Raw genomic sequence first — 12,459 nt, 5'->3', positions numbered from 1 at the left:
GTCAAGTAGCAAGAAGCAAATAATGGTTCAAGGTTGTGCTCTAATAAAAAAAACCTTAATTTTATACTAACTGCTTCGATGGTTTAAATCACTGAACATTTGTTGCATTTTAAACATGTATAAAACGTCTTAAACTTACTATTTATACATATTTAAAGGTAAACCCTGGTGAAGGGTCAAAAGGCTCATTAGAACCTATATATATATATATATCTCAGTTTAATAATTATTTTATTTCTGATTTTTTTTTTACTATCTGACCTTTGACCCTCTTGGCCTACTTGTTCAAACCTAACACTATGGCTGTATCTGAAATCGCATACTCTCTTGAGTAAGTACTTAATTGGAAAAAGTAATTACTTCACGGCTGCTAAAAAGTATGTTTTATATAGTATGCATGTGTGTAGAATGAATGTAATCTGGACGTACTACATTCACCATGTTATCATTATCATGTGCTCCACTAGTGACATCGCTCGCCATTCGCAAATTCTCTCCCGTGGCCTCATGGGATTGTAAAGTGTCCATCACATGCACAGTAGGTCACCTACTACAGTATAGTAAGGAAGTATGCGATTTCGGATGCAGCCTAACGCATGAATCTCCACCTCCTAAATATTTTCTGAGGCAGAGTAGGCTTGGTTTCCAGTTTATTACACCTCTCAGCCACTAGATGGTACTGTAAGTATGTTTGATTTCTCTAATCTCCATCAGAATTCCCTTCCCATCACAAGACATTAAATTTCAGGTTCCTGGGGTGTCCTGAAGAGCTTTTAATAGCTAGATGTATTTTAAAATTCTCAAAAATGTCTTCTTTTATGTTCCACTGACTGAAGAAATACACAACTGTGGCTTACTTTTCAAGAACTGTTATTTTCAACTGGTTCGCTCCATTTCTATCTCCGTAGCTGTGCAATTTGATGTCACTGCAACCACTTCATGAATCAAAAATGAGATTCTGTGGTGTGCAGAAACTCCTGGGGGGCTTACGGTTTCTTCTCCTCCTTCCCTTGCACATGATGCGGATTCCCAGAGCGATCTGGCACTGGATGAGAAACCTCACATAGGTCTCCCACCACCCCCGTGGCCCCCTGGCAGTCCTGCTCAGATATCTGGGATGAAGATGTCCTCAGCATCCACCCACTCTGGAGTCTGATGGTGGGAGGTGATTTAACGTGCTTTGTAGCCATAGGAGAGTCTGGCTCATTTCCTCTCTGGTCTCATGCTGTTTTCTCCTCTTGCTTTTTGGATCGCCTAAAAGTTTGGAGCTTTGGAGTTTTACGACTCTCAGCAAGTGCTTGCATGGCTCAGCACCTTATAAACACATTATATTTGATTGTCTGGTGTTTTTACAGTTACAATGGTGTTTAAAATGCTTTGCAGAGGTTTTTCCGTAATACAAATCACACAAGGCTGACTAGACATTCGTTGAAAGGAACTGTCTGCTCTCCTGACATGTTCGATTGAAACTCTGCCGCAATACAGCGCATAGACACATTGAAAAGATGATGTCAAAACTAGCAGGTGAACACAATCATTTGAGCTGTTTGAAGGCATTTAAAACCTTGGGTTTGATTGCAGACTGATCCAAATTGTCACAGCATTGGTAAATATTGACAGAGTTCCCACCAAGACCACCTGAGAGAAGCTCGGATCACAGAGACGAAAATCCCCAGACAAAGGCATCTTTCTACCTGGGCTTTGTGAGCTAATGTTGTGTAATGTAGAGAATGAGCAGTCCTGGCTGTGGTTGTGACAGGACCCGCTGTCATTTTTAAAAGTGCACAACTGATTGATGGCATGAGATGGCATGAAATGTTCTCTGCCACAATGATGCATGCATTTGTAAAAAAAAAAAAAAAAGGGAAAAAGTGTGAAAAAACCAACACTATCTCACGACCAATTCGTACGAATTCGTACGAATGATAAAAAGTTGGCTAATTCGTACGAATTCGTACGACCTCACTCGAACGAATTTGTACGATTTGTCTAAACCCACGTGATGGGTAGGTTTAGGGGCGGGGTCAGGGGTAGGTCATTTGTATGAATTCATACGAATTGGGCAATTCGTAAAATGTGTACGATTTTGCAAAAAATTCGTACGAGTGAGGCCGTATGAATTCGTACAAATTAGCCACCTTGTAGAATTTGTACGTTTTCCCGTGAGATCAGGTTGGAAAAAACATCTAAGCATCACGTTTCTCGACTTGAGACAGAGAGAAGAGAGGGAACACAGGCTAAATCAGGTTAAGATATTTGAAGCACAGATAAGAGAGACTTGAAGATTGAAATCTCTGCAGTGTGTGTCTGTGCATGTTTAAAAGCAAAAGTCCAGCCAGACAGAAAATGCTCTTATCAAAATACACTGTTCATCACATTAACAAAAGTGAAACATAAAATGTTGGATGCTTCTGTATGTGCTACATCCGGACATACTTTTGTTAAATTTAACAAATCAAAATTGTGTCTCATGCTCACCAAGGATGCATTTATTGGATAAAAAAATACAGAAAGAACAGTAATATTGTGAAATATTTTAATTTTTTTAATTTTTTTAAATATGATTTATCCCTGTGACGGCAACACTGAATTTTCAGCATCATTACTCCAGAAATCATTCTAATATGCCGATTTGGTGAAATAATAACATAGAAACTATGTTACAGTTTTTATTTTCATGATTCTTTGACAGAATGTTCAAAATTAAGAACTATATATATATATATATATACATACACGTACACATATGTATATGTGTTTTATTTCTGGTATATGAGAGTCATTCTCATGGTTTAAATTGTCTTAGCTTCACATGCTGGGTTCCAAGGTGACAAGTGTCTCTCTCTCTGTCCATCAGAAAGTTGAAGTATGATAGAGGCAAATATGGGAAGAGCTTTACAGAGCTTTAATCTCAACCCCAACAAACCCCCTCCTGTGTCCTCCATCTACACCTCTCCTTCCCCTGATCTACCTCATGTTGAGAGTCGCTTGCTGATAAGCCTTCTATTTTGCCTTTCAACTTCTGATCCACTTATTTTTACCACAGTTTCTGAAGATCTCTCACTCACATTTAAACACTGTTCTTATCCTCAACGTCCATGTGTCCCCTTGTTTGCTGTATCTCTTCCTCTTGCATTCTTGCTCCATCGTTCATGCACACAATCACTCTTTCCTGATTAAAGAAAAAAGGAAACAATCAACAAATGTGCATGAGTCCATGCAGCATGCTGTGATTATAAACTTAAGAGCTTCCATGCGCTTGACCTGATATCTGGCATAACTCAAGTGGGCCATTTTACTTTCTTTCTCCAGTTGACAATTCCATTATAAAATCTCATTATGACTGGTTTGTATAATGGGACTAAGTGTAGCATTTGTCGAATTTCAAGTGCTCGTTCTGAGTGCTTCAATGAGACGAGGGCCATCTGAACATGCATAGTAGTGAAAGGTGCAGGTACAGACATTAAAATTTGGTGATCAGCATGAGGATCCAGTAATTTCTGTAATAACTCAGTGGTCTGTTTAACTTACGCCTCAAGGATTTTAGATATTTGATCTTATTCATGTTCAGTATAGGACAAAAAAGTCATCTTGTTTCCCCCCTCTGTGCATGTTATTTATAAAGTTGAGGACAGGGTCTTTCTTCACAGAACCACTCATTTATTCAACACTGGACAATGAGTGTTTCATTACTGGGCTTTACAGTAAATAACAGATGAGACAGGTGAGAGGTGAATAAAAAGAAAGCAAAACAAATCTCTTTTACAAATAGATGATGCAACAGGGGTAAAACCACAAAATAAGCAAAATACAATTGTGCAGCAGAAAGTTCTTTTATCTACAATTCATAGTCTATCATTACACCAGTAGATGGCACTGTTGGTCCATGTGGAGTTCTGAGTGTTCATAAAGTCTTCTGAACCCTTTTCAGTCCCATAGACACCATGTGTCTGTTTATACCAGTATGTTCTAAAGCAGAAACACAATACACAGACACTCACAGAACAAAATACCAGAGACCCTCTCTTAGATTAATAGCTTTGTAAATCTCATTAAGAGAATTAACTTTTTTGTCATTTTTTACCTCAAGCCATTTATCATAAAGAGAAAAGAGAGATACAGAACGGCTCAAAATCCCATAAATAGTTGGTCATGTACACTGAAATGTGAAGTTATCTCCAGGTCTAAACCTTTAAGTTCTTTCCACCTTGAAAATGAAACGTATAAGACTGAAAACCAAGCAAAAGTCGGGAACCATCTGCCAATCTGCTGCAGCCCAGGCTCACTGGAAAAGTGTGTGTGTGGCGACACTTCTGTTAAAGGCACACTATGCAAGATTTGTACCTTAATATAACAGCTTCGAAACCAGCAATGCAAGTTTGAGAGGTTATGCCCCGACAAATCTCGCGAGAATCACAACTTGCTTTACGGCACGACGTCACATACATCAACAACATATGAAGTAGCCTCTATGGAAGACACTAGCACGCATTTCAGACGTGAATCATGGCAGAGTCGATGAAGAAAACGAAGAAAGTGCGGTCGGAAGAGTGCAGAGACGGCTCTGCGTGAGTGGTATTTACGACAGTAACGTTAAATACAAGTACTCCACAGAGAGTACTAGGGGTCTAGGGGTCGCTGTTTGAGAAAAATTGCCTTTAAGAGTGTGCCTTTAAGCAATATTACAATGATTCTTGCATGTTTTGAGGCACTTTCAAAGTGAAATGTCCACTGAGTGGCGCTAAACATGCTTTCAGATTGCAACCAGTAGCATTAACAAAAGCAAATGCAAGACACAGATACAATTGCTGAAGTAACTATGCAATTTTGGCTTGCTTCTACAAGATTTTGATCTCTTTTACCATAACTAGAGAGCTTCACATCGCATATTGAATGCTGTACCAGGTAAGCTACCAAGCAAGTTTACTATATGTGGTGAAAAAATCTAAATGTGTTAGTTTACAAATCATGAATTATGGAAGGCTCTAAATGTTTTGAAGTGATAACATAATCCTATGTAAGAAACCACAAGTCTTTATTAATCGATAATCTGCCCCTGTAATCAAAATCTTTGTGAAAAGGAATAAAGGTTGTTGCAATTTCACCTCCTCTACTGATAATTTCGGCTGGGTACTGCAGTGAACTGTTTGTATAGGCTAGTTACATTTTTGGAGTTTTGTAAAAAGGCAAGTTTTCCAATGAGCCCATTGCTCTCTGCATAGCTTGATGCAATATATGACACGTGATGCAAAATGCATGCACTTTTGGTGGCCGAATTAAAGTGCAGTGGTGACTTTGGATGTAAGAGGAGACCAGGTTTGCATATTTATTTATTATTATTATTATTATTATTATTAAGATGACTACACATCACATTGTCTTAATTCCCCTTTGAACATGTCTCATTCACCATTCTCTACTGTACAAGACCAACAGTTATCTGTTGATTTCATTTCACAGACATTAAATGCTATGCACTGGCACATTTATTTAAATCTTATTCAAGGCTGCATTGGTTTATCCCATTTTTTCTCCCTTTAAAAGGCACTTGCAGAGCAAGATTGTAGCTTCAAGGAAAGAGCAAAATAGGTCCATATTTGCAATTTACAGAAAGTAGCTAGTGAAAAAACTGCTTTCAAAAAGAATAGGCAGACAAAAGAAGCAGCAACAGGATGTAAAGTTTGGCTTTCAACAAATCGATTGCTGAGCAATTTCTTGTGCCAGCGTTGACAAAGAGAATTATTTATGGCCATCGCTCATAGGTTAACATTGTGGCCTCTGTCTTTTCTCTGGACGCAATGGAAGATTTCATAGGCTGAATCACAAGACTGGATACTGACCTTGTCAGATGAAATCTCACAGAAATCATGGCTTGGCTGCCCTTGCAGATGTTAAACAACATTTGCAATATATTACTACAGCTGCACGTCTAAATGGATTATACATACAAAACCGCTATGGAAAGGACTTATTAGTGGTAGGCTATCAACGATGATATAAAAAAGTAAGTTATTATTAAACCGGAACCATTCCTTTTCGTTCTTTAAACCGTTGGCCTTTTTGGTCTGAGAGCACCACACCACTCAAAATGATGGGGTTCACTTTATTTTGATGGTCCCTTTGACACATTCTGCTGACTATAGGTAAGATGCACCTACATGTCTAATAACTCTCATTAGAGTATTAGCAGAGTATTAAGAGACTGGTAGGGTTAGGGTTAGAATAAGTTGACATGTACTTGCAAAGTTACTTATAGTTAGTTTTATGTCTGTTGGAGGACCATCACAATAAAGTGTTAGCAGATATTAAGCAGACAGTCTACTAATAATGAGAGTTAGTTGACATGTATGACATGCAAAGTTACTTATAGTCAACAGAATGTTCAAAAGGGACCATCAAAATAAAGTGTTAAATTATGTTTGTTTTTTTCCTATTGGGGATGGATATAATGGTTATAAAAACCAAATAGGAACAAATTAGCTCAGCCAAGGTGTAGGTTTGAACAGCCAAGTAAATAATAAAAAAGCAATACAAAATTAAGACTAACTGGGTGCTGGTGTTGTCAGATCGACATAAATAATCCTGTCAATTGACTGCATGTGTAGTATAAGTTCCTTGAGCAGTCTGTAGATGTAATATCAAAATGCCTATCAAAATGTGAAACAAACATGCTGGCAGCTGACAACTGCTGAGGCAAGGAAACAAAATTAAACATGTAAAATAAACTTAATTGGGTTACCATTAGTCTGCCTGACAGACTCAGGCCCACAACAGGAAATTATTTGGGATCAGAGCCACATATTCATTCAGGAACAAACATACACCAACACACAAATAAACACACACAATTATGGTGTGCTAAATATCAAAAGCGAATGTTTTGTTTACCAGTGTCTGAATGCATCCGCATACAAATGCATGCAGTGAACAAAACAGTCATGGGGAGAGGAATCAATACAATGTTTTTGGGGCAAAAAAGGGCTTCTGTTAAAGTCTGAGCTTGTAACCTAAAGGTCAGATGAAGAGTTGCTGAGCTCCTCTTTCACCGTTGAGCCCACTAAACCCCAGGCTGCTCCGGGGGGACTGTCCTTGCTTTAAAAATGCTTTGGATAGAAAGCGCCTCCTAAATGTCAAAAAAACATATTGAGCACAGATCCACAGTGCATAAAAATCATCAGCAGGATGCCAGTTTGCATACATCTATCAAACAAAACAGACCTATCATCTGTAAATCTCCCATCTGCTTTTATAAAATGGTTAGCACATTATAAAAATGACATTTTATTTAAACTTTTGAGCATTACATTGTTAATTCATTAAGTGTCATCATCATTTTTATCATTAACAGTCTACCTAATGCTATATCTGTGCGGTTGGAATTTTTCATTCAGGAAGGAATGAACCAATTAAAGGGCTACGATAACTATTGACGTTTTAATCCAATTATATGAGAACAGAGAAGTCCACACCACAGTTCTAACAATAATGAAATCACTTTCAGAATTATTGTTATTATTATTATTACAGCTGATAGCTGACAATAAGAATTCACACAATTTTACAGAGCTTGAGCATTTAAAGTGATAGATGATAAAATAAACACAGTGATACACTGATCTGTTCGGGGGAAATGGTCATAGATAAAACGTGGCTATTTACCAATCAGCATCAAGGAACTTTCCAATTTTTAATTATCTATAACTATCATTATTAATCAAATCACTCAGCAAATTTTTCTGAAACACCAATACATTCAGTACCACCATTACTCACTTTGTGTTGTCCAGAGACGTGCAGTCTTTAGCTGTGCTGTGGCTTTGTTTTAAACTGTTTTCACTGGTGGACCAAAAACAGACAATTTTCTTTATAAGCTGCTATAAGCTGCTCAATATGAATTTCTTTTTTATGTAACTGTTCTGTAAAAGCAATCTCACACTTGCAGTAATGCGGTGAAATGCTGATTAATTTATTGTTCAAAAGAACAACAAACCGAACCAATAGTAAAAAATTGGATTGTTATAGAAAACAATAAAAAAAATAAAAAAAAAAAATAAAAAAAAATAAAGTGCACTAATACTTGAAGATGTGTGAGAGATTTTTGTTTCTTTTGACGTTTACACATGTATGTTGGTAGGGAGGAATTCGGATTCAAGAGAGTAATTGGTTTTAATCATGAGCTGCACAAGCTAAAGACAGGGACAGGAGCCAAAATCAAGACTATTCTTCCACACGCTGAAGAGGCACCAATCCGTCTGCTGTGTGGCGTCCCTCAAAAGACACACACACACACACACACACACACACACACACACACACACACACACACACAGCGTAATCCCGTACACGCACGAGCACACTCCTTTTTCGCTTCTCATTTGTATCATCAGCTTAATGACTGGATTGGGCAGTTTGCCTGAATCACTCTCAAGCTCAGGCCAGAGTGCCGGTGGCTTTATTAACTTGGTCTGTTTCCAGGCTTCCCATTACCAAGTCCGGCTGTAATTCCCATCCCATTCTGCCTTTCCGCTCTGCATCATTTCACCCGACATCACCCTATCCACTCGCATGGCCTATTCTCACAACCCTCCATTCCAAAAATTAAATTTACCCTGCAGAGAGAGAGATAGAGAAAGAGAGAGTGTGTGAGAGAGAGAGACATAACTGAACTATGCAGTATATATCTGTATGGTGCAGTGAAACATGCTTGGAAAAGCTCTTCCTTTTTTTTCTCCATGCAGTTAGAGTCTCACTTTGTCTGTGTTTCTACTGAGAAAATTCAATTAAACTATAAGAGTACAGTGAACACACACTCAGCCCCAGACAGTTTGAAAGTTATTCACTTCTAATGCTTCTTTCTCTAAGTAGATACAATAAAAGTTATCTTTTTCTACTTCTCTGGGAAAAGACTTTGCTTCTGTTTTTATTGGTTTCCTCGGGCTAACAGTTGCATATAACAAAACTATTTTAAGCAGACATGACACTTAATGATAGGAATGACAGCAGTACCAAATTATTTAATTAGTCAAATGGTGCATATCATATTAGAGTTATATAAAGGTGTTTTTTAATCAGAGTTTTTTAATGCTGAAAGATAAACAAGTAAAATGGAAAGATAAACCTCGAACTTCACCCACCCAGGTATATTTGATCATTAAAAAAAATAAATCAGAAGAAAGTTCTGACTTCAGTTTAGGGTCCAATTCTCACTATTACCTAGCTGCTGATTAGCATGCATATTGCTAGGATATTGTACTATTTAGTACTTATAAAGCACATATTAATGCCTTATTCTGCATGACCATATTATACATCTCTTAATCCTACCAATCCCTAAGCTAAATAACTACCTTACTAACTATTAATAAGCAGTTATTAGGAGTTTATTGAGACAAGAGCTGTAGTTAATAATGAGAATTGGACTCTAATCTAAAGTGTGACCAAAAGGGTAAAACTTTGAAATAGCATTTTTTTTTGGTAACAATGTAAAAGTCTTTCCTTTCACTTTTGATAAATTTAATGCATCCTTGCTGGATAAAAATAAGCATTAACATCAGCAGCAAAAGTGTTTTACTCTCAGCCATACAATGCCGTATATCTTAAGTAGTGAAATAATAACAAATTATCTTGAATGTCATATCTAAGTGGTTATAAATTGCAAACAGGAGTCCATATTTTGAAAAACTCCATTTCCCCTCAAACGATATGCCAACTTTTCCAAGGCAAGACAGCAAGACATTGATTTAACCCACTAAGTAGATGAAGGTCTTTGGATATCTTTCTATTTTAAAGCAATTACATGTTTGGTCTATATAACAAAAAATCTATTACATTGCGGTTTCTTCCATCAACTTCTCAAATTACAGGGTATATATGCAATACATGTAATTTGGCTTTCACAAGAACAATTTCTCCAGTTAAATAACAAATCAAAACTTCCTTCCATGTTAAAAGCTCTCTACACTCCCACACAGTTTAAGTTGTTATGACGACCAGATACACTGCAAGCTGAATTAGACATCCCTGCAACATAATTCCATTGAAAAGAATAAACCATGATGTATTCTCACCCTGTGCTAGACCACACAGATGAGCGAAAACATTATGACCACCTGCCTAATATGCTGTTGGTCCTCCGAATATCTTGCACCAAGACGTTAGCAGCAGATCCTTCAAGTCATGTTGCGCGGTGGATCTGCCTTGGATTGAACTTGTTGGTCCAGCACATCTCACAGATGCCCAATTGGATTGAGATGTGTGGAATTTGGAGGCCAGGGCAACACCTTGAACTCTTCATCATGTTCCTCAAACCATTTCTGAACAATGTGTGCAGTGTGGCAGGATGGATTATCCTGCTAAAAGAGGCCACATTACAAGGATACACCATTGTCATGAAGGGGTACATCTGGTCTGCAACAATGTTTAGGTGGCACGTGTCAAATTTACGTCCACATGAATGGCCGGATCCAGGGCTTCCCAGCACACTGCACAGAGCATCACTGCCTCCACTGGCTTGTCGTCGTCCATCACTTAACAAGGCTGCTCACGTGATGTAAAAGAAAATTCTCCAGGCCAGACGACCTTCTTCCACTGCTCCAAGGTCCATTTCTGACACTCACTTGCCCATTGTAGGTGCTTTTGACAGTGTCATCACAGGCACTCTGATTGGTCTGCGGCAACGCAGCAGGGTCATTTCGTGTCAACCGGCCCCGTTAAATTTTTTAATTTTGATCTTATTTTTTTTCTGCTGAAAAAAATACAGTACTGTGCAAAAGTCTTAGGCATATTCATATCATGTATGACGCAATACCAGCTTCAGATTGCATAAAAAAGCAAGTACTGTCCAAAGTCATAGATTTATTCATAGATCCAGTCAAAGATGAATTTTTGTCATTTCTGGTTTAAAATGAGATCCCTTGCCTTTATAACTCACTTATACTCCGCCATTCTCAAGTCAATGGTCATATATACTGACCCAATAGCATATCTTGAAAACTAGAGCCAATCAACAATTTTAAGCATGATTTTTGTTCTCAGTGACCCAGAATTAGTAAAGTTTCACTACATTTATTTCGGAAGCATTTGACTGAAGACCAGTGTAACACCATTGCACTTTCTGCACGGGTTTATTCCTCCTACACCATTCAGTATTTCATGTCTGTTAAAAAAGGGAGGTCGGTAACATTTAGTACCTAACACGTAGCAACTTTGATACAACATCAGGTGTCTTAAGCGCTAAGTCTGTCACTTAGTTTGAAAAACATCTAATTATGGCCTGCTAATTTGCATAGTCTATTTAATGAATTCCATTCTAGCATTTCAATGTGATTCATAGAATTGCCATTCTAATTATAGTCCTCTTTTGCGCCTCGCCAGTTAAAACATAACAGTAGCTAATCCCACTAAACATGAGTGTTTGCACATCCATCTACATTGACAGTAATAGGTTTGGAAGTGAGTGCTCGGTAGATGATGTAAATTCTTTGGCTTTCATTGTGCAAGTATTCATCATAGATTTTCTCGTCTTTGCATTGGAGCATCTCGTTCCCCAGATGATACTAATCAATGATGTCATTGTTGACCTTTAAAATGCCACAGTCCATGGCTGAGGGTCTCTGTCTCTCCATCCTCATTCTTGCACACACACAAACACAAAGCACAGAATATTTCTAAACTTCTTTATGATGTGCCATTTGAGTAGAAGAGCAGACCCGATCAACATTTTGGATCCCATCAAGTAATACATAGACTGACAGAGATGTAATTGCTTTGTTTATTAGAATGTCAAAGAAGTTGTCAACATATTGTGCGATTTAGCGGATAACGCGGATATCAAAATCCCTGTATTGCCTGAAAGCAAACATTAATCACTGGATGATAAGAAGTTAATGGGATTCACAGGTGACAGTGTGGACACCTCCTAGTAGCCATGCTGAAATGAGACCAATATCAGCTCATAACAGACAGACACTCACACACATACACACTTATTACACACTCAATAAATCTTATTACATTGGAGATAAACTTTAACGACAGAGAGCAAAACTTCTATTAAGGACCACCTTTAGAAAGCGCAATGGAGGGAAACACAAAAAACAGCCTACAAACAAACAAAACATGACCTATTGATATTCACAATGCATCACAAGAGTACATTTTACTGTTTAATTCTCTATAGATTGACTAAAAAGTTGTTGTTGTTTTTTTACTCAACAACAGACAATTCTGTCAAAATTTCACTCTTGTGACCACACTGCTATTTCAACGCTATCTCACGACCAATTCGTACGAATTCGTACGAATGATAAAAAGTTGGCTAATTCGTACTAATTCGTACGACCTAACTCGTACGAATTTGTACGATTTGTCTAAACCCACGTGATGGGTAGGTTTAGGGGCGGGGTCAGGGGTAGGTCATTCGTATGAATTCATACGAATTGGCCAATTTGTCAAATATGT

Source organism: Rutilus rutilus (assembly GCF_951802725.1).
Source record: "Rutilus rutilus genome assembly, chromosome: 14".
In the NCBI taxonomy this organism is placed as follows: domain Eukaryota; kingdom Metazoa; phylum Chordata; class Actinopteri; order Cypriniformes; family Leuciscidae; genus Rutilus; species Rutilus rutilus.
This window is presented reverse-complemented; position numbering follows the sequence as displayed.